The sequence below is a fragment of the Thunnus maccoyii genome, chromosome 8 (genome assembly GCF_910596095.1).
Source record: "Thunnus maccoyii chromosome 8, fThuMac1.1, whole genome shotgun sequence".
Classification (NCBI taxonomy): Eukaryota; Metazoa; Chordata; class Actinopteri; order Scombriformes; family Scombridae; genus Thunnus; species Thunnus maccoyii.
The window spans coordinates 29394538-29418166 of record NC_056540.1 but is presented as its reverse complement, the minus strand read 5'-3'; the positions used below and the strand labels follow the sequence as shown (position 1 = coordinate 29418166).

General features: G+C 40.5%; 1 protein-coding gene across 1 annotated transcript in view; it reads right to left on the bottom strand.

Moving 5' to 3' along the window:
- The window catches only part of LOC121901982 (polycomb group RING finger protein 3), a 63424-nt gene extending 45025 nt beyond the window's left edge, over positions 1 to 18399 (bottom strand). Inside the window, exon 1 of the mRNA XM_042419115.1 lies at positions 18247 to 18399. The gene's annotated coding sequence lies outside the window, so the exon portion shown is untranslated. The remainder of the gene's footprint in view (positions 1 to 18246) is intronic.
- Positions 18400 to 23629: the final 5230 nt, after the last annotated feature.

The window sequence follows — 23629 nt, the reverse complement described above, 5'->3', positions numbered from 1 at the left end:
ATGCAGTGCCTGAGTCTAGTAATCTCCAAAAAAGTCCATATAAAGAGTAAAAAAAATGAATTATGCAACGCTCTAGGAACAGCCAAACCATCATCGATCATTCGTCCAACAATTTCAAACACTCCTTTATCTTTGTTTACATATTTAATTACTGATATCAGAGTGCCACACAGATGCCTTACAGCTTCCACTGCACTTGTTAACTGCGAGCCCTTAATGTAATGTAATTCATGCCTTAACCGACGCGAAAACACGCGCTGATGGAAGTCCTCTGGATGCAGCCAAGTCTGAAAATTAACAGCATTTGCAGTCAATCATGAGCTGAACAACTGTCTCAGTAGCTGATAAGTACACACACAGAGGCACACAAACTCAGAAGGAAACACACACACACACACACTCTCTCTCACACACACACACACACACACACACACACACTCTAGCATCACAAAGAGCCCCTGTTGGCCTGCCTGTGGGTATTGGAGTGTTTGGCCTCGGTATAAATTGGCTGCCAGCTGGAGCGACGGACACTGAAGGCCTGCATCAGTGGACGGAGCCAGGAGGAGAGGCCTCTTCTTGTTGTGGGAGCTTTTGGCTTCACTTCCAAAAAACACACACACACACACACACACTCTCCTAGGCCACACACACGCAAAATTTAAATACTTTTTTTTTTGCCCCGAGTTTAACTATTCTCACACATTCATGACCGCGTCCACCGTCTCACACACATACACACACACATAAACACACAGCCATTGTCTCATCTTAATTCTGTTTGATAGCCCTCAATCCTCCGGCCAGGATTCGGTGTCTGGGGAAATCAGTCAGACAATAGACGCGATCCAAAGAGAAGCAGACTGCAGCAGGCCAGGAGGCCGTACCGCGCTGCCAAGAAGCAACAACACTTGAATAATTAAGCTTGAGTTTAAGGTTGCGAAGGCCAAAAGTGGACTTACAGAGCATACAAAACATAGTCTGACGACTCCGTCCTCCATCCGCACCCTCGTTTCCTCCTCCGCGCCTAGACTACCGTGATTCATTATTTACTCGCCCTAAACGATGCGGCGGTCGCCCGCCGGTGCAGAATGCGGCGACGAGGCTTCTCGCAAACACGACCTGGCCGAACGACACCGGCTCCTCATCCGTTACAGAATTCAATTTAAGATGTTATCGATTACTTTTAAATCCCTACGTGGTCTGGCTCATTACAGATTTCAGAACTTCCTAACCCCTTTTATTCTGCACCGAGACCCCTCAGTCCAGGCTTAAAACAAAAAGGGGAATCGTGCTTCTACTGTTTTAGCTCCAACGCTGCGGACCAAACTCCCCCTCAGCATCAGATCAGCTGATTGCCTCGGTTTAAAAAGCTTTTAAAAACCCACCTGTACATACTGGCATTTGTATAATATATCTATTCAAATGTTTTAATATGGTTTCTTTGAATATCTTTATGTTTCACCACTGTTTTTATTGCATTTTCTGTGCATGATGTTTCTATCTTGCATCTATACTTCATTGTGTTGCATTTTGTGAAGCACCTTGAAAGTCTGGTTTTGAAGGACGCTACAGAGATAAAGTTTATTATCATTATTATTATTATTACAGAAGCTAAAGTGTAATAAGCCTCGCAGGTCAGACAAACACAGAAAGAACAGACCTTAAAACATAAACTGTGCACTATACGTGTGTTTTGATGCACATTTTAGGTGTAAATGTAACTCTAGCATGATGAAGGACGTGGCCTTCTTCAAATTATGCTTCAAATATCTGTAGGTAAAGGTTGAAAAACAATTTTTATAACACTGACAACAGATATAACTAAATGTTCCTATGATGCAGGACTGGTATCTATTTTTCTTCTTTTTTTTGTTTTTTTCTCGGAGCTAAGAGCGTATCAGGAATGAACAGAGCTGGGAGATATGGGAGAGATGGTGCACGCAGTACTTCTCCGTGTCAACAAGTCTCTCCCGGAGGCGCCGTGTTAAGAGAAGCCAAGATTCACACGTCTGATCGCATTGACAAGTCAGGAAGTTACACCGCCAGACAGACGGCCGCATCCACGGTTTTTCAGGTAGTGAGCCATCATGGGAGGTAAATTTTCTGTGACAAAAATCAATACGGTTGGAGAAGAAGAAGCTGTTGAGACACACTGTCGATGAACATGTTTGGAATTCATCAGACGTTGTGAAGAAAAAGGTTCATTTTCAGGGAATAAATGCTCAACTATCCCCATTGACACTAACTACAGCCAGGCCTTTTCTAAGAATACAGGTTCCATATAGCAGAATAAGTAGAGTTACACAAGTTTAATCTTAACCAGAATACTTTCAAATTACTAGGGCTGCAACTAAATTATTTTCCTTGTAGATTATTCTGCAGAACACTTCAATCAATGAGTCTATAAAATGGTGAAAAATGACCTTCATAAATTCTTAGAGCCCAGGGTGATGTCTTCTAATTGATTGTTTTCCAACCAACAGTCCAAAACCCAAAGATATTCTGTTTACAATTATATAATACAAAGAAAAGCTGGATTGGAAGAGACATGGATGATGTCATTTTCCCTTGAAAAACAACTAGAACAATTAATAGTTGCTGATGAATTTCCATTCAACTCTAGTTTAACAGTTACTTCAGAAAGAATCGATCTAAAAATCACCTCACAAACAAACCTTGGATATGATGCAGGACCATGAACAACACCGGTGTTCAAACATTCATACTCTTGTCTGACTATCGAGCATATAAATACCAGATCACTGCAGTTCATCCAAGACCTGAACCTGTGAATCTAAGTGCACACCGTTCACTTTTAATCCACACACTTGCACTAATTCTTGATGCTAAACAGGCGTCTCAATGCATCTTACTTGGTCAAGTTATTGCATCGTTCTTCAATCAACATGAAGCATTTTTGAGAATAAAGCCTCGAAGTCAGTGTAAATATCTGTCTATCAAAGGGTTACAATAGGAATTTTATGGTTTCCCATTAATCATTTAAGCATTCTCTCTGGTTGCTCAATTTCATACCAGTGTTGAGCTGTTTTCATTTGAGTGTGACTAATTCACACCAAGGTCTTTCAGTTTCAGATGTGTTGGACGAGGACATCAGATGGGTTTCTTATGATATTTTTTTATTCCTTATAAGCTCAAACAAACATTTCATGACTCAGACTCTTTTCTTTATCATCAACACGACCTCATGCATCCAAGGCCGAAGCGATGACGCACGCTTCGTCCGTTTTAGACAGTTCTGCTCGACTGAGTCTATGTTTGAAGGCCAGAATGATCCTGTTATCGATCGCTGTGAGACCCCGATGCCCTCTGATGAGCTAGCATGTAAAACTATCACTGCGCAGAATGTAGAGCTCCTGTTATGTATTTGCAGGAGCTGAGATGGATAAGAAAAAACAGCCAGTTTAAAGCCAATCCAGTGTGCTTATCTGTGTGTAAAAACATGTTATTGTGCTGCTTGGAGCGAAAAGAAGCACATTAGCAAAAGATTTGCAAGGCGGAGCGTGTCTGTCCCATGTGTGGAGATCAAACAATACAATGAACTGTGTGGACCAGGGGTGTTTTTTATCATTTCATTAGTTGCAGTCATGTGTAGCTCAAGATGGGATGAGCTAAATTGATCCTGGAGGGGAAAACTGGGTAGATTACAGCAGTAACACTATCTGGGTTAGTGGTTTCTTTTTGGTACTAGGCTCCATGGGTAGAAGACGGCACTCATGTTAAAAGGGTTAGGGATTCCCACCGGATCAGCTAGCACAAAAAAAATGCATACACTCATGACACTGTAAGGAGCTTTGGATAAGTGTTTCCACTAAATGGCGTGTGCTATTAGCATCACCAAATGGGCTTGTTATCCAGCTCCTTCGGGTTATCGAACACGGGCGTTATTATAGAGCGTGCGGTGGTCTTACTGCGCGGACGGAGAGGGGGGGCGTGAACACAGCCTCGCATTGACAGAAGATATCAAAGGGTAAACAGTCTTAACACCCTGAGGCTCGGGACACACGGGCCACCCCAACGGCAGGAAGGCAACAGAGATAAGCTTTGACTGAGGGACAGAGGCTCTGAAGAAATCTGCTGACACATACTGTTCCTGCTCTCCCCCCCCCCCCCCCATCTGCCAAAAAATATAGTGAGTCCTAATAATTATATTGTCTTATATGAGCTTATTCCAATGACTAGACTTCAATTTATAGTTGTCGTCCAGTCTTTTTCAATAATCTGTTAAAGGTTTCGATGTAGTTTTTTGTTAAAGGAGCACTTATCAATATTTTTATACAAACAATGAGACATGTGACTGTGTGTAACGTGGAGGGAGTTGCTCATCGTGACAAACCCGCAAAGAAATATCACCAGATTCTGCTGTTCCTCTCGGCTGTAAAGACGGTTTTTTTTGGCATCTGTCTGCTCATTGTTTTGGTTTCTGTTCTGTTCGGTTTAATCTCACGGCTCTCGTCTGCATCATTTTTCCGCAGTAGGCAGCGGTTTTCGGCAAAGCTCCAATAAATCCGCCGTACTCTAGCTTCCCAGAATTAAACAGCAGAAAGACAAAGATGGCGACTAGCCGAGAATTTAGCAACTGAAGAGCCAGATATTTCCCTCAGGAGTTGGTGGAGACCACAACAGAGCTAAAAAGGAGAGTTAAGACTGGACTTGTATTCACCAGGTGGCCACAAACGGCTAGAAGCTGCAATGATATATCAATCAACAATCAATCGATCGACAGAAAATGAATCAGCAACTATTTTTTAAAGCAAAAACAGCCAAATTTGCTGTTTTCAACTTCTCAGATGTGATGATTGAATACTTTTCTTTATCATATGTGACATTAAACTGATTATCTTTAGGTTTTAGACTGCTGGTTGGACAAATAAGACATCTGAAGATGACCTTTGACTTGATTGTAACAGTCAACAGACATTTTATAGACCATATGATTCATCAATAAAACGATCAGCAGATTAATCAATAATGAAAATCATTGGTAGTTGCAGCCGTACTCATGATGCTCTCTGACTGCTGGATTTGTAAAGAGGCAACTGTTTGCTGACACATTAATCGTAACTTATTTAGGTGATATGTCGATGTTGTGTTAATAAACGTGTTGCACTTCCCTTAATTAGCCAAAAAAATGTAAAAAAGAATCAATTAATACATCAATGAATGCTGGTTTAGCTTGTGAGTAGTTCTAGGCGGTGCATGTTTGGTGTAGATGGTCACACTTATCTTCGGATGCACTGACAGTAAAACACTGTACAGCTGATTTACCACATTTCTCTCCAGCTGTTTCTCCCTGCACTTCATTCTTTTACATGTTCAAAACACTAAAACATTAACGAAACACTTGTTTAAATCATGTTTTGTTTTGATTTTCGGAGGCATCTCCGGTGCAAGTAGCTGTGTTGTTCCTGCGCTGTCGCTCTGAGGTCTTAACTGTCAATCAAACTGGCGCATTTACACAAGAATCCTCTTCAGTTTATCCCAAACAAACACGTGTTGGTAGTGGAAACATAAAATGCATCATATCCTGAGGGACTGGGTGTTTTGTTTTTTTACTCTCCCTGTGAAAGATGTAATACACACTGGGTGTTTACACAGCAAATGATTCAGCTCTCAAGAATCTGAGATAGGCTCCATCAACACTGTTTTGCATATACTAGTGATGGAAAGTCCCAAAAAAAAGGCATTTTTTCAAAAGGATATGAAGGATATTTGAGTATTTTTCGTACTGGTGTTGCTCTGATTCCTAATGAGACGTTTTCAAAAGGTCGACATGCTGATCATTAGCCTTCACGGCTCTGTTAAATTCTTGATAAGAGCATGACCTTTCATCAACCACACCTTATTAGCTGCAGCCATTTCTAACTGCAAACACTGATAACCTCTGCTGAACTTAATCTGCCCTTTTAGTTCAGCAGTTTTTTGACCGATTCGAATCCAGACCTGACAAACGCTCTTCTCTCCCTCTCTGTTCGTGAGAAGTGCGTCGACTCTGAGCTCAAATCTGGATGATTAACATCGCTTGGCTTGAATGAAAACATGCATGCCTGTCCGTCATCGTTACTCAGCGGTCAATTTGGCATACATGCAATCCACCAGACAGTGCAGATCCCAACAAACAGTCAGCTTTAATTAAGTCATTAGATACATGTAATGAGCACTGCTGGCTGAAGAAAAACAAGGCAAGCAGCAGTGAAAGTTGAAATTATTCTATTCATGGCAAAAGTTTTCTTAAAGCTGTCAAAACACAGCAGCTTCTCCCAAAATACAAAAAGGATTTTAGGCTACATAAACATCCAGAATATTTAGTATCACAGACATTAAGGCAGTGAGCGTAAGCAGCTTTAATTACATAAACTGAGTCAATTACCTCATTGACCTGTAAACAGCTGTTTTTGATTAGTGGATTAAATAAAAGCCTGTAAAAAAAAAAAATGTCTGACTGTGATTGTTGTTTCCTCAGAGAAATGTCAAACGCTCCTTTTCTTTCCAGTCACAGCAGTGAGCCCGGCTTTGGTGCAACAGAGTAATCTTGGCTACATGTTGTCAAGATGCAAAGCAGCTCTTCTCTATCCCAGATAATCATCCTCGGGACCACCAGCCGCCGGCCAAATGGTGCTTTATTCTGGCTGCTGCTGGTGCATTAGCCACGTGTAGCTCACCAGTCACACTGGAGGGTAACCAACTGGTCTCTTTTTCTCTGCTAAAAAGCTTCTTGTCTGGTGTAATAAATATACAGTTATTGCCCTGTATTCATTCTGCAGCGATGCACCGCCGCTGCAAAATTATGAGCGCGGCTTCCAAAATTTCACATGATTATTAATATCAATGGGCTACTAATGATTGCGTGATAACACCCTGCGTTATCGTGGAACTGTTTTCTCCGTATTCTTCAAAAGGACAACTACGTGAAAGGTGCCATTATAAGAGTAGCGTTGCGGGGCAGTGCGTAATGTGTGCGTAGCGAGTGTGTGGTTGAGCGAGCGGCTGAAAAGTGACGGTGAATGCGAGCGCAGCAGAGGAAAAGATTAGCAGTAAGTTGTCAGTGTGTGTCAGTTAATAAATACTGCAGCTGCTCAAAACCAAGAAAAGTCTTTTGTTTCCCCAACTACTGGAAAAGTGAAGGGGGTTAGCCTCGAAGTTAGCGACAGCAGGTTAGCCTAACCTGACCAGGCTCACTTCAGGTGGACCAGCTATTCTCATTTCAGTATCATCTAGCCACTACTAAACAGAGAAATATCTGGCTGCTGAGTGAGATAAGACTACCAAAACTGTTTTTTTAAATATTTTGACATTCCTCCCTCTTTCTGGATTTTCAGCCAACACTGACCGTCACTTTCACCGGTTTAAACGACCGTCATTGCTGCTGGGAGATCATATCAGCTCGAGCAGCGGATTGTTTAGTTTAGTAATCGTGAGCCGTCACCACACACTACAACATTTTTAAACATGTCTGATTTTATCATAGCCAAAAGCAGGATGTGCTTATACTTGGAGCACTTTGGGAGACGATTCTTCCTCACACACACACACACACACAGATTCAATGTACTATTCTTGCCTCTCGCACCTGAATCTTGCAGGCATGTGTAGCGTCAATCCAGTCATTTACGTACTCTGCTCTGATTGGAGAGTTATTTTCTTCATGCTTCCTTTTTCAGGAACAAGTAGGAAGTATGAGCAGAGCTGAGCGGTATCCAGTGAGAGTGCAACTGGAAATCATCATCATCAATCACATCTCTTTCCAACTATTATAATCTTGTAGTCAGTGCACCTTGTCTGGGATCAGTAAAGTAGTTTGTGCACCAATTCGTCAACATAACAGTCTGATGAAAGCATGAAAACATGAGGAGCGACAGTACAGAAATTCTGCAACGGCTCAGTATCTCAATTATTAAAGTAAAAACCCTCCTTAATTAAGTTAATTTAAGCAACTCCTCCCAGCTTCAGGATCACTGTTCTTTATCCAACCCCGACCATTTGAGTCAAGATGAGGAGATGGGGCGATTAAACCCCAGGGTTGACGAAGAATCATAACCGATAAAGCAAACTTTGTTTATGATAATAGCTGCAGAGATGAAACCTCATCACAGCAGCAGCAGCAGCAGCAGCAGCGGCGGCGTTAACCCAGACAGTATTAGCGGGGTGCCTCCGAGCTGTGGGTTGCTGGGTAAATTTGAACCGGCTCACAAACACACACTTCAATTAACTGTCTGCCACAAGTTTGATTTTTAAAGGATGTTCTCTTTCTGTGACAGCATCCTGAGGCACAGTGCACTTCCCCCCCTGCTGTGCTCAAAATAATCTGTATAAAAGCATGATTAGGACTCAAACAAGCATTTGTCTGGTGGAGAAAAATAAACCAAAGGATTAGCTTTTATCAGATAAATGAGAGTCCAGATATGCTTTGGACAAAAAGGACATAACTCTGTGACTTCATGCTAAATATTTGGGTTCAGCTAATTTACTGTAGTGACATGTGGGAGGTTTTATGGCAACAGCTGAAGCAGTTTGAGGTTAATTTGTTGCTAGAAGTTTAAGCTATGACTGTATCTATAATGCAGGAAATGTATTATAATGCCTGCATGTTCAGCTGTGGCTAAAATGACATAATTACCAACCATGTGTCACTATCCCGAGGACTTCACTGTCAAAACTCACTTAACTTACCCCGCCTGTCAAAAAGGGGTCCCTGTCAGAGGTGTCACAGTTTAAATAAACTCAGCGCTGACGATGTGTGCAGGAGTTCACTACCTGCCACTTATCCTGACAATGCCTCAGTTCTGTATCCTAAACCTTTATTTACCCAAGGAGGGTTTGCTGAGCGTGTATTTTCCTTCAACACCCAGTGAAACCACAGTCACTTACGATTTGCTACTTAGCAGCTCCACCGATGGGAGTTGGTGGGAGTGTGCAGCAGCAGCAAGTTGGAGAGGTTGGGTGTGCTTGTCCTGTTTCCTGCCTGTCGTCTATCAGCAACAACAGATATTCAAACTAAAAAAACATTAAAAGTTTAAAATCTGTAACCTCTGGCCCTTTAAGCCTGTACATGTTGTGTTTATTTTTTTTTTAATTTGGACCACGTTTCCCCTCAGACCTTTACTTCCTGTTGCAAGGAGGATGTTCCCCATCATCTCCCTCGCTTGTGTTTTGAAGCAACGTTAATTTTACAGCAGCGAGGGTGGGATCTGATCACAGCTTGTGATAAAAGAGGAAGGTCGCGCGTTCAGACTGACTTTAGGGCCTGTGTGAAAAAAAAAAACACACAGGCCTCTCATTCATGTGAATGAGGTCAGTCGGGCGAAACGACAGGGGTGCCAACCCAGAATAAAAGTTAAAACCTGACTCAACTTTCGCCAGACCACAACATGAAGTCATCCAGCAAGGCGTCAATCAAATACATGCATGCACTCGTTCCTGGTGGATTGCTTTGCAACATGAATGAAGTATTTCTGTTTACCTCGCGATCGTAGCGACTAAAGATGAAACGATTGCTGCCATGATTGCTTCCCAAATCTGTAAAATTAGTATTATGAAACACAGTGCAGCATTTTGGCATCTGATAAGGCTTCAGACTGATGGATCTGTTACTCAAGCTGGACCTCCTGGGCCATATCTCAAGTCTCATCTGGACCCGAATCAACATGCCCGCACCGACCAAGCCTGTCGCATCGTTGTTGTTTTTGCGTGTTTCTCCGGATATGTCAACAGCATCCACAACAGTGTCGAAGAGCCATGGCAACTCCTGCGTGGGCGAGAGCGCCACTCATGTGGATATCTACACAATAACCGTTGCAGGCACACACACACACACACACACACACACAGAAGAGATAGATATCATGCTGAGAGCTCAACGCAGGGCTGAATGCTTAATCATGTGAAGTTGCATCTATTAGTAAAAATTCTGTGCACAGAATCAAGTCAAATTGATTCATGATTTGTTTTAAAAAGCAATAATTTCATCGGATTCAGATGTAGAATACAGCCAACAACAGCTTAATCACTAATTACAATCAAATTTGTGGGGAATTTAGTTAATCATTATTATTTGTCTCAAAGAATAAATCTGTGTGTTACATGCAAAATAAAACTGTTGTGCTATGAAGCAATGCAGCAGCAAATAACTTAAAATATTAGTGTAAATATTAGTGGGTTGGCAATCTTTTCACTGCTTGATGTTGTACTGATTTATATGCAGAATTTTCATAAATGTGATCACAGTATGATCATTACAGTAGATATCTACAAAACATTTTTAAAGCGTTTGCTGTTTTCTGTTACTTCCTGTTTGTTGCTGTCGAGTTTCTTCCCAAATCCTGTCAATCTAAAACTTATAAAGCTTTAATATAGATGAATGTTTATTAATGAAGGTCACACTGACTCTCTCCTTGCATCATCTATTTCTGACTTGCTACCTGTCATTTCTGGCTTACACCTGTCACCGCTGCAAACCACACGCAGCTAAACTCTTCAGGTCAGGGAGCGGCCCCCTCTTCTGAAGCTCTCCGCCTACTACTCGGCCTCCGGGATAGTGACACCAGAGACCCTCAGGGGACGGGGCTCTACGGGTGGGGGGGAGGGTGGAGGGAGGGAAAGGTCCTGCACACACACAACCCTTCTATCCAGTGAGAGCAGCTCTGCCAGGAGGGGTCATTAGAGGTCACTTCACTTTAAATGGTCACAGCAGCAAACGGAGAGGAGGAAGCAGGAAAATGAAGGAGAGGGTGGAGGGTAAACCTCTCTGGGTAAACGCACCAGCTGGCAGCAAGAACGCTCGCACGTGCAGATAATGATTGTTTTCACCATCGATTAATCTGTTGTTAATTTGTACGATTAAAGGATTATTTGTTTAGTCTATAAAATATCAGAAAATAGTTGAGGGATTCAAATAATTCAATTTGTCAGACCAAACGACTAATCGAGAACATAATCAACAGATTAATCAATAATACAACTGTTAGTTGCAGCTCTACTTCATTTACAATAATATAAAGACATAAATGCAGCAAAATGTCACAAAAACCATCACTTTTGAGATGCTGGAACCGACAAATGTTTGGCATTTTTCAAATCTATAACTCAACTTATCCGCTGAATAATGTGTGATTAAATAAATATTATCTGCTGTAAAGGATGCACGGTTTAGTAGACAGCACACAGACCGTATGAAGGAAAAGGGTTGATCCCTTTTTTGGCAGCTGTCAACCAAACTATTCATTTTTAGACTAAACAAACAGTAAAAAAAAAAAAAAACGGTTCCTGTTTCCATTTCTAACAGTAAAAATAAAATATTCAAATGCACCAGTCAGTCTGCGGTGAAGAAGAGGCTTGATACAACAAGAAGGATGCAATGAGCCATTACGTGGGTTTGTTGGTTAACGGGCTTACAGCAGCACAGTCCCGTCTTGCTTTTCCAGTTTCGACCACAAACTGTTGGGCTGCAGGCCGCAGGCAAAGACGGAGAGTCACACACAGACCCGGAGATGACAGTTATTACCCATTTACAGTACAAGCTGGGCTGAGGTACAAAGCAAGCAAGTAATTAATTCCTCATTTGGCCCGCTGACGTTCATTTGGAAAGGCTTTCTGGGCTCATTAAACTGACAAAGGTGCTAAATAGTGCTGTCGCTTGTGCATCGCTCTGTTACGGATTTCCAGGAGAAGTTAGAGCGAACGTAGGACCTTCGATGACCCTCGACCACGTTTTATCAACCGGCTGACAGACCACTACATTAAATCTGACCTGTTATATTGTTTGTTTCTTTCGATACTGCAGGTTAGATGGTGGTGGTGCGCTGATGAAAGAGTCATCTCCAAACATTCAGGTCTATGCATGATCAACTCTTACTCTCTGTCCAAAACACCAATTATTTAAGTTCGCTTCGAATCATTCGGCTGAAAGCTGAGGTGGCGGCGGGCCTCTGGCAATCAGTGTTAAAAAAAATATCTAAAAAGCATAATGTTCAACTGGTCAGTCTTACAATTATGACTGCTCTCAGAAGAAAAACAGAGTTAAGAGCAAAGAAAAATCAATCCAGTTTTCTTATTAAATGTCTTAAAAAAAACAACTTGTGTGACCTCTGACAACCTTTACTTGGATACTTTGATTTTTTTATTTTAATGGCCCGAATAAAACGTTGCATGTTGGACATTGAGACACAGTTCCAATCATACAGACAGCGTAGGAAGTCATATAACGGTGATTTCCTGGCTTGGCAGTTGAATCACAAACTTCCCGGCACTGAACGCTGCTGGTGAAGAACAAGCTGTGGGTTAAATAATGGCTAAATAAACACTGGAGCATAAAAAACATAAAATATTAGTAAGTTTATGTCAGTGGTATAACCCGCTGTGACCCTTTCTATCTTGCCAAAACACTTTGAACAAACTGCTAGTTTGGCTTTTTTTTAACTTTCAGATCATTTAGCAGTAACGACTAGCTTCATACCACAAGTACAGCTGTAACAATTAGACAATTCATCCATTAGTTGTTCAACAGAAACTGTTTTCATAAACAGATGAATCATTTTAGTCACTTTTCAAGCAAAAATGCCAAACATTCACTGGTTCCAGCATCTCAAAAATGAGGCTTTGATGTCTTTTCTTCCTCATCTATGACGGTAAACTGATTATCTTTGGGTTTAGGACTGTAGAAAATCATAACAGGCATTTTTTCATGCTTTTCTGTCATCTTATAGGCCAGACAATTCATCAATAATTGGTAGATTAGTTGATAATGCCCTTAAGTTTTACAACTCAATGTGTTTACAAGAGGAACCAGTCAAAACCAGCACAAAAACTCAACTCATACATACCCTCAAAATGAACATACATGCATGTAAATTGCAAATTTAGAAAAGAAGTTGAAGACCTCCAGTATGGACGGCAGCTGGAAGGTTACATCACCTGAAAGCCCACAAGAGAACTCATCCAGAGCAGCTTTCATTAATCATGCACTCAGTGTACACCTTCCTCATCTTCATCAAACCGGCTGAACTAACAACCGAGTCTAGAAGTCGCCCGCCTCCCTGTTTAATAACCTGCCACCACACGACATTACAAACAAGCTCAAAGTCTATCATGAAACGTGAAGAATTACTTTCAAAAATGAGACTAACGTGTGTGATGGTGTCATCAAGGTTTAAGGAGAACCTCGCTCTCCCTGAATGAATAAAAAAAAAAGAAACATGGAGAATAAAGCAGACAGGACATCAAACAAAATAACTGGAAGTGTAACACAGGCTCAATGTTTCATATTTTCTGTTGTTTCCTCCACCTGAATCTGGCTCGGGAGTCTGTCAGTCGGTGTATTTAATGTCAACACGGAGAACCGTTTAAATTCGCGCAACCTGTTGACAACCTCTTATTCAGGATGTTGACATAAAACAGATACGATCGGTGACAGGAGCGAGCGAGACCGTGAATCTTATCTGGAAAGTGTGAGCGGCCCGGCGTGGACGTAGTGTTTGTGGTTATTTTTCTGTCCTCTGTGACCAAAAGGAGAATTGTTTATCTCACTGCACAAAAATAAAAAAAAAGCCTACAGATTTGTTACAGTTATCTTCCCGTAAGGATTTTTTTTTTTTGGTGTCTCATGGTTTATGCTCCTAGAAAATAAATCATCACTGATCTGAATTCTTTCAAGAGGATCCTCTAAATTCTGCTTAATTGCATTTCATTACAGTTGGTTTCATGTCTTGGTCTATATTCAGACCGACATCAGCATTGTATGAAAAAAAACAGGCCTCTCATTCATTTCAATGAGACCACTGTGTTCACATACTGGTGGTGGTGGTGGTGGTGTGTGTGTGTGTGTGGTGGGGATGGGGGGGGGCGGGAGGGATGGAGGGGGGGGGGGGGGGGGGTCCCCCAAAGCAGAGGGTACAAAAACAAAAAAAGACAATGAAGGTTTTGTCTGGTAAAGTTGAACCTGGCTGCAATAAAAATGCAACGTCAACCACCAAACATGCCGTACTGGTTAGATTACTCCTGCAGTCACCCACATGGAAGATTAACAGATTGGTTGATTGTCATAATAACTTCCCAAAAAGATATAAAAAAAAAAATCCTGTTTCCGAGTAGTGAAAACCTGCTGTGCTGTGTTTTTTTTGATGTTCTGTAATCTTTCATATTTACTCAGACAGACCTTCTTGAGTTTAATGTTCTCACAGATACCTGAAGGAACACACACACCGAACAGCAGCTCCTCATGTTTTCTTAATGTGATGCCGTTTTTTTTTGGACTTCGCACTCATTTCTCGGTCTAAATTAAGACGCGTACTGATCCGACGTTTTCTCTCCTGGTGCCGATTCTGATACCTTCAGTCAGAATCAGATACCAATGTTCTCTTTTTCCTCCCTGCATTTTAAAATCTGGGATCATTTTTATGTAGAGCAACATCTGTGTCACCAAAGACGGAGTCGACGGCCCGCTGTGACTGAAAGAATATAACTTGATTGTGGAAACACTAGACTTGATATTTATAATAACAGCTGCAACCCGATCCGTTAAATAAAGTTGGTACGGATGCAGCGACCCCGTCTCCTAGAAATTAAGTTCATATACGACTAAATTGCAACAACAAATGTGTTTTAGTAGAAATGAAATGCTGGCTTCTCTCAATATGATGAGAAAATGTTGGTAAAAATGTCGATACTAAAGATAAACGAACCTAGTTGGGGGTTTTTCCCTCCACTAAAAATATCAAATCTTGCAGTAAGATATCTGCTAAACTTATGATGGTTATGTTTGGACACTGGTAGCACTGGGTTAAGGTCAGGAAAAGATTGTGGTCTTGGTTTTATATAGAAAAAAACACGTTTATTAACATTTCAGCAAAACCACGATATTTCCCTAACCTTAACCGATCCGATCCACCCCGACCTCCTCCCTGCGACTTCACAACCATATATAAACGTCACTTTATTCGTTCAACAAAAAGTTAACTGTGATCATAACCAACGTTTGCCAAAGCGACGTAATTAGGAATGTAATTTAGTTATATATGGAGGTAATTTCTAGGAGACGAAGTAGGGGTGTAGATACTGATCCAGCATGTTGCTACAGTGCATCTTTAGTCCTCTATGCTGGTAAACTGAGTATTTTCTGGTCTCTGGATTGTCGATCGGGCCAAAACGAGACATTTGAGGTCACATCTTGGGCTTTGGGAAACAGTGATTGACATTTTTTTACCATTTTCTGGCAATTTATAGATCGAACGACTAATCGAGCCAAGAAGAAACAGTCAACTGATGAGTCAATAATGGAAATAATTGTAAGTTGCAGCCCAAGATGACTCAAACTGTTCAAGTAGTAGTACTGGACTGTCCAATATCAACCTGGCTGCACAGTGTTTGCTAAAAAACTGCTGTAGTCTTAATTAATTTTTCAGTTCTTATCACATTTTTAAAGACAGTGAGTCGAGGAGGAGAAGGTGAGAGCAGAGGCCGAGGACGGTTTCTCCGATCCGCAGCTTGATTTTTTCTCTTAAATGTTGCTCAGTAGCTCATTTAGGAAGCTGCCTGAGATGATTTCCTGTCCGAGAAAAAGACAAATGCATCTTCTAGCGCTAAAGTCACTTATTGAGTTTTTTCATTACCGAGCAGACTCGGTTCTTAAGAGGCTGCATCCTGCTCATCTGTCCCGTAGGACCCGCAGTTTATCGCTCTGCCCGCTGGGACTATTAACATTGTTTAAAAGAGAGCAGGGCAGCATGTTTTGGGGTAATGGGGTCATGACAAATGTCCTTTTGATAATTTATTTTAAATATCTACTAACAAACAAGCTGAAATCTTGCTGTGACATTGAAAAAAAAAGTTCATTAGGGTGTTGTTCAGTTGATTCAAATGCTGCAGGTGCTTCAGGGTTTCCCTGCGGAGCGAGCAGAACGCTGACGTGAAAGCCGATGCTTGGCGAGTACGTGTGAGTCTTATGCAACAGCCGTATCGTATGGTATCGCCGAGCAAAGGCCGAGTAACATCCAGCTGGTCGAGACCCATCACGCAGGTCAGCGGGGTCCTTCAGTCGGAGGTTCAGCTTACAGCTACGTTACATTTATACCTTTCCCTTCTGGCTCCTTAGATTCAGATTCTGGTGTTAGGGCTGATCATCTCAAAAAGGTTTTTAAAAGAACAGAAGTTAAAAAGAGTCTGTGAAAGCCCCATCTAGGAAAAAGCCGGACTTGCCAACGTCAGATCTCTTTTTTTCTTTCCTCATGTCTTTGGTATAAAGCATCACAGAGCGGCCGTGCTGTTAGAAACACAAGCAGACTGAGTGCAGTTTAGTAGCAGCATGCTACAAGATTTAAGGCCTATTCATGTCCACAAAAGCAGAGAAAATACACTCGAACAGTGTGTGTACTTTCAAAAAAAAAAAAAATCAAACAGCAATTCATTAGGAGGCAACGTTTAAGTCAGATAGCTTTCATCAAGCTCTCTATCAGGGCCGGGATGGATACGTAGAGTCGAGTTAAACTTCCACCACTACTCGGAGCTGCCAACATGCAGATGACGAAGGCTAGGGCGGATTTGATGTCGATACGACTTCCCTGACTAGAATTCAACACCGAGACAGCAGACGTGTGTGTGTGTGTGTGTGTGATGAATACTGTTCATACTGATCTGCAGATCAAAAGACGTGCGGGCGTCTAGGTTTCAATCGAGATATATAAATGAGGTGAAAAGTCAAAGTAGTTACATGTCACTGTTGTTTCAATGTATAGCAGGTAGTAACAATGCACAAACACTCTGATCGGCTCGTTCACGTCTATATTCCAGTCTTGTTTCTTTAAAAACAGAAATCAGCCGGTGCAGAGCGAAGATTTCAATCTGTTTCCAATTGAGAATCAGTGCGTTTGAAGGAGTGTCTGTGTCTTGAATGAGAAATAATAAAGACAGGTGGCTCCACTAGAATGACAAAAAAAAAAAAAAACTGTTGATCAAATCAGTGCATCAGTTCAAAATCAATCAATTTAGCAAAAAGTGACAAAATGTGTGTGAAGATTTGCTCGTCTTATATCACGGTCTGACAAAACAAGACATCCCAAGTCATGAAAATGTTAATCTGGAAACTGTGAAGGGCATTTTTCACTATTTTCTGACAGTCTATAGAGCGGACAATTAACTGAGGAAGCAATCTGTAGATTAATCGATAATGGAAATACGTTTGCAGATTTTTTTTTCCACTTGCTTGACAAAAAATCTCACTTTAAAGGGCTCTCTTATTTTAAAAAAATGACTTAAGATGTGGATGAGCTCATGCTTATACATAACTTTCCCTTTCCACATCAATCTAGCAAAGTTTTAACCTGCAAACTTGCATATTCTGACCTGTAAACCACCCTCACCGTGCCTGCTGTGTTGCAGAGTCCCTGGAGGGAAAAAAGTTGAGGAGCCCCTGAACACCTCACAGCCTGATTTCACTCTGCTCTGTCCATCACTCGTCTACTGGCTTTATGAAGGTGATGTTTTCGCTGCATCCAACCCCCCTCCTAACACACACAAAAAAAAAACTGCACAGACTTGTTGGCTGCTCTCTGCATGCATACCCCCCCCCCCCCCCCCCCCCCCCTCCTCTACAATGTCACACAGGGCTTCTTGCTGCAGCAGCAGGAGCAGCAGCCTGGTGAGGGGCGACATCCACCCTGAAGAAAAAAAATGCACCAACTTTCTTTGATTTAATCCAAACCTCATGTAGACCCTCCACACACACACACACACATACACACATACATACAGACACACACATACACACACACACAAGCACACACACACACAGTGAACTTTGGACGGCAGGAGGAAGAGGTTAGCCTAATGGTGGACCACGAGATTTTTTCAAGAACATTCCAGCTCAATGGGAAAGAAGAACTGGTGTTTGGCTCAGGAGGAACAACAGCATTTAAACATGACGAGACAGGCGGAGAGGCGGCTGCCTGAGCCTCCTCTCCGGTACGGCTAACCGTGTGCATCCCGGCTAGCTCCAAACCTGCCTTTACAATGCACTTTTCCCCCTTAAAACCCCCACATCCCCGGTGTGCAACTGCAGGGCCCGGCGCCGCCATACACCACCACATAGACACATAAAACAACACGTATGCCCCGTAGCACCAAGCGGAAAGAGACATGCGAAAAATGAGGAGGAGGGGGCTCAAACCGGGACCGTAAACCGGCGATAGAGCCACCGAGGACGGAGACATGAAGAGGACAAGTCCACTGAGACGAACTAACCTGTTTGGGAGCAGCACAGTCCGCTGGATATTGGGTTGAATCCGAGTTAAATCCACTATCAGTAAAACAAAGAGGCGAAAATGACCGAGCGGCCGCGGAACAGGCCGAAACAGCACTCCTGGAGCAGCGTCGCGCATGCGCACAGCGCAGCCGGAGGTTGGAGGAGGAGGAGGGGGAGGAAGAGGAGGAGGTGGGGGGTGAATGGGGGGGTCATTGAGTGTGTTATTCATTATTAATGTTAAGGAAATAAAGGGCTCTTCTTTATTAATTTTTACAATCCGTGCGGAGCATAAAAGTCAAAAAATAAAGTCAAAGAAAGTAAAAAAAAAGAAAAATCATAAAGAAAGACGTAAAGTGCCAATAATTTAATAAAACCAGTGTGACAACAAAAGTAGGAATACATTCTTATAAGAATATCTACACCAGAATATCACAAGGACAATAAAATCTCACATATTCAAACAATATTATTGCAGGTAGTGAAAAACAAACAAAAGTTATGGAATCACCAACTAATCCTGCAGGAAACATAAATGTCTCTATTTGATTTAATGTCAGTCCATCAAATAGTTATCAAGACATTTTAGTCCAAATCAAGACACTGATGTTTTCTGTATTTTTATCTGTTATTTTAAAAAAATCTCTACATAAACTGGCAAATTTATCCTTAATTCACATTTTCCCTCTTGATTTTTGATAGATTTGGTTTAATATGTTTTTTGCTGCAATATGTTTGATAAAATGTTGTAAGATTTATGATACAGATTTTGCACTTTTTTCTATTTTTCTAGTCTAATATGCTTACATGTTAGCTACAGACTAACCTGGTTGGTGATAGTCATCATCATCATCATCATCATTATGTTTATATATGTTGAGATTGAAACTATTTATGTCAACTATTATTTACATGGTCAAGAAAGACAAAAGGTCCTTAAAGTGTTCAGAAAAGCATTTTCAGTTCTACAACAACTGGGCAAACTCCACCTGCTGAGGAAGACCGGGTCCATAAATACATAAATATATATTTATAGTCTGTCAAACATAGTCAAATAAAATAAAAATAGGACGGATGCAGTTCGTATGTTATAAAAATGTCACCCTGCTGGTGGCGCTGGAGGAAAAGTCAGGAGATCAAAATTATTATAGTTCATCTTGTCGGGTTGACGTTGACAAAATTTCATCCAGTAATTCTCAAGTTGGACTGACGTGATGATCGACTGACTGACTGTCCAACACTGCCATCCCCAGACTGTCTGTGGCTGAGTTCAAACAGCACCACTACCACACAGGTTTCAAGATCATATAAAATGTTCTGCTTTGAATGATCGTCTGTGTCCGTTACCTCGTTAGAAAGTCTTAAAATGACACCTCCTCCCTCTGCCTCGTTGAAAAACCTTGAATCCCGTGAGAAGAAGTTTAAGAAGTTTAACTGCTGGACACAAGATGTCTCCAGACTGGCTCCAGACCAGTTGTGATGTCATAAATCTCGCTTTATAGATACTCAGATTCAATGAGATCAGAGAAACTTTCCTCCTTCAGCAGATCAACGTGAAAACAAACATCATTCTGCACGATGAAAATCAAACATCCAAGTGACCTAACAAGAAGGAAAAAGACATTTTTGAGTGAGTTGAGGGGGATTTAAACATTAACATATATAACAGTATTTATTGTGTGGTTATTGTAATAGACTATCAGCTATTTTGTCCAACTCTATAATATCTATAATATTCTTTAAAACTCTAAGTGTAACAGAGCACCCTAACAGCAATATCACAGTGCTTTTTACTGAATATTCTGTATTTTTATTCTTATGTGTTTAACTTTTTTTCCTCACATTTTCCACTTGTATTGTGTGACGGTAAAGACACCAAACTCTACATCAGATAGAATAAAAAATAGCACTTTTGGTTGTGGAACGTGCCTTAAACAATCAAAGCTTGACTCTCTGAAAGGTCACACGTCCCACACGAGTTCATTTAAAATCAGAAAACTATAAATGTAGCTTTCATGTTGGCCAGCGGAGCGAGATTTACGGGCAGAGGCACGAATACAAAAATGATTATGATGGAGTATAAACCTGGAGATGGTCACGTTTAAGTTGAAAATAGTTATGGTTAGGTTAGATGTAGGGATGACTGGGGTTGGTAAAGGTTTGGTGTGGTTATGGTCGGAGGAAGAACGTGGGACGGACTTTACTCAGAGTTCAGAACTGTGGTGGATCCCTCAGGACGAGCGGTTGAACTATTGTCATGAAACACAGCAGGTTGCACGCTCCTAACTGGAAGTAATGATGTTGAAACAAACAGTGATCACCACTGCCAAAAATATATCTGTTTTTAGCACAACCACAGTCCAACATCTGCTGACCCTCAGACGGTTTAAAGCTCTGACATTCACGTCATTTATGTTTCAACACCACGTTACGGCCACATCTTTATTCAGGAGGGGGGAAGGGCTGCATCCCTCCATCCTTAAAACAACACTCAGGAGCCCAAATGAATGTTGAAACATGTTTTTCTTGCTGTAATCATTCCTCCTGTTCATACTGACCGTTAGAAGATCCCTTCATAAGTGCAAAAATGTATTTAAAAGTTTATCTGAAGCTAATATGAAGCTTCAGCGTCCAAATGAGTCAAATCAAGTAGATATCTTTCAGCGTTACAGTCTTTTTAGTGCCAAAGTCCCTCTTTTTGTTACTCAACAGGGAAACAATGTCCGAGGAAACACAAAGAGGGAATTTGATGCTATAAAAGACTGTAAATGTGTCAGATATCCACTTGATATGACTAACTCAGACTGCTGAAGACTCATATAAGCTTCACATCAACTTTTAAATGACTGTGTGGACACACTGTGGATTTTGGCCTCCAGCACTTTCATTGAAAGCACATTTGAAGGGGATCTTCTAATAGCCAGTATGAACAGGAGGAATGATTACAGCGAGGAAAACCTCTTTCACTGTTCATACGGACACCTGACTGTTGTTTTAAGACACTCCTGAAACACTGTGAATCCCTCTGACATTCACATTAATGCATCAACCCAACGTTGCAGTCACGTTTTTATCCAAAAAAGAGACTTCTTCATCTGTAGATGGAGGCCTCCACCTCAGTACGGCATCTTTTTTAATCTTTATGCAGGATGTTGGCCTTCAGTAACCCAATTTAAACATTTCCAGGCTTTGGTCAAGATCAATTTAATCAAGTCTGTGTCAGTTCAAACACCACAGAGTTCAGGTGAGGTTGTAACAGAGACCAGAAGAAAAGAGTTTTAAACCCTAAACACACATTTTGAGTCTAAATATATACATAAACTTTATTATAATTTTAACATTTGCTTGACTGGATTTTAACAAATTAGATTCTAAATGTTTTCAGGGTTGATGCATCACAGATATAAGGCCACAAATTGTTTGCATTGTGGACCAAACAAAGATATTTCTTAACATTTTGATGTATTTGGTAAATAAAGATATTAAATTAGTTCATTTTCTGAGAATGAAACTACATGAAACAAGCATTCAGAGCATCACAAAGAGTTAAAGAGGAGGAGGGGTGTTATCATGTATAGTCAGAGAGGTTGAAGAGTGAAGAGCTCTCACTCTGTCCCTGTTACTAGATACAGTTAAGATAAATCACCAGCAGGACGGCGTTCAGACTAAATAATTTGTTAATTTAAAGACATTTCCAAGCACAAGTGTGTTTTTTACTCCTAATGAAGTGCGAGAACATTTCCAACAGATGGTACCAAACACAAAAATATATATAATGACCTTTCTCCAAATTATATCAAGGACTTATTGACTCCCTACGAAGCTCTTCTGGTTATTCCTATAAATCTCCTCTTAAAACATTCTTTTATAGGAAAGTGTTTATGAATATTTAATATGTTGCTGTGTTTTATTATCCCAATCTTGCTATTTTATATGTTGTTTGTTAATTCTTTCTTCTTCTCCTGTGAAGCAGTTTTGATAAGAAAAGTGCTACATAAATAAAGTTTAAATACGTTTTTAACACAGAGATGCAGATGAACACACACGCTGAATAATTATCCTCCTGTAGAGAATTCACATGTTCCCACAAAGTCAACATGTTCTATTTAACAGACGTTGAAATGTGACTACAAGTAAACACATATTCTGCCAGGGTTCAGCTGGTTAGATTTAGGAGTTGGACATAAATAAACTTCTTTTTGACAGCAGATATTCTGACTTGTCACAGCCACACTTCAGCAGGCAAAACTAGTTACACACAGTTATGATAAGATAACTAATAAAGACACAAGATAAACAATAAAGACATAAAATAAACAATAAAGACACAAGATAAACAATAAAGACATTAAATAAACAATAAAGACACAAGACAAACAATAAAGACTGATGGTAAAACACAAAAACTACAAAAAAGGAATTTACAGTAGATAAAGAAACTGTATAATAAAAATAGAATAAAAATACCATCGGAGTATAACATGTGTATTATTGTTGAGTAGTATTTCAACAATATAACTTTGGTTTTCATGTTTGTACTGGTTTAATGCTTGTAAAGAATGAATGGAATGAACTGACCATCACAATTTACTGAATCCCCAAAGTTGACATATTCAGACAGTTTTTCTGTTGGATCAAACAGTCCAAAGTCCAAAAATGTGCAGTTTACTATCATAGAAGACAAAGACAGACAGCAAATATGGAATAATTGTTTAATCGACTGATAGTTTGAGTTCTAGTTTAACATTTGAACTGGAACAAAAACACAACAGCAGCAAACGTCTTCTTGCATCTCTGATTCACCGACCGGTTGTCATTATTAGCAGACAGATGGTAAATAACACGGTCATTAACTTTCCATGAATTATACATTTATAGAACTATTATATTATACTTTCCGTACATGTTTAACTATAGACAGAATAGTTCCAGTCAGACCAGCAAGCATTTCACTGCACGTTTATCTGTGTAACAAACAAAACTTTGATCCTTAAACTCATCACCGACTGTCTGAATGTGTGAAATGAGTATTTACAAATCAATCTGGTTGCAGTTTTGTTGTTATTAAAGCACATTTTCTACCAGAGAACCTTGTGAATGAGTTTACTTCACTACCCAGATACTTTTAATGATATTATAATCATTATTTAGTTATGCTCACTGCCTGAAATGATGTTCGTGAGTGTTTCACTGTAGTTTTATTGTTGATGTTTTGCCTTTTGAATAACAAGACTTTGCAGAGACGACGATATGAGTTGTTCATATTGTCTTAAAATACATCACATTTTAGATTTCAGATTATTTCTGCATCTATTTTAGAAAATTAAAAAGAATGATCGGTCCAGTTCTAACTTGTCATTTTTATGATGTATTTTCTGCAGCTTG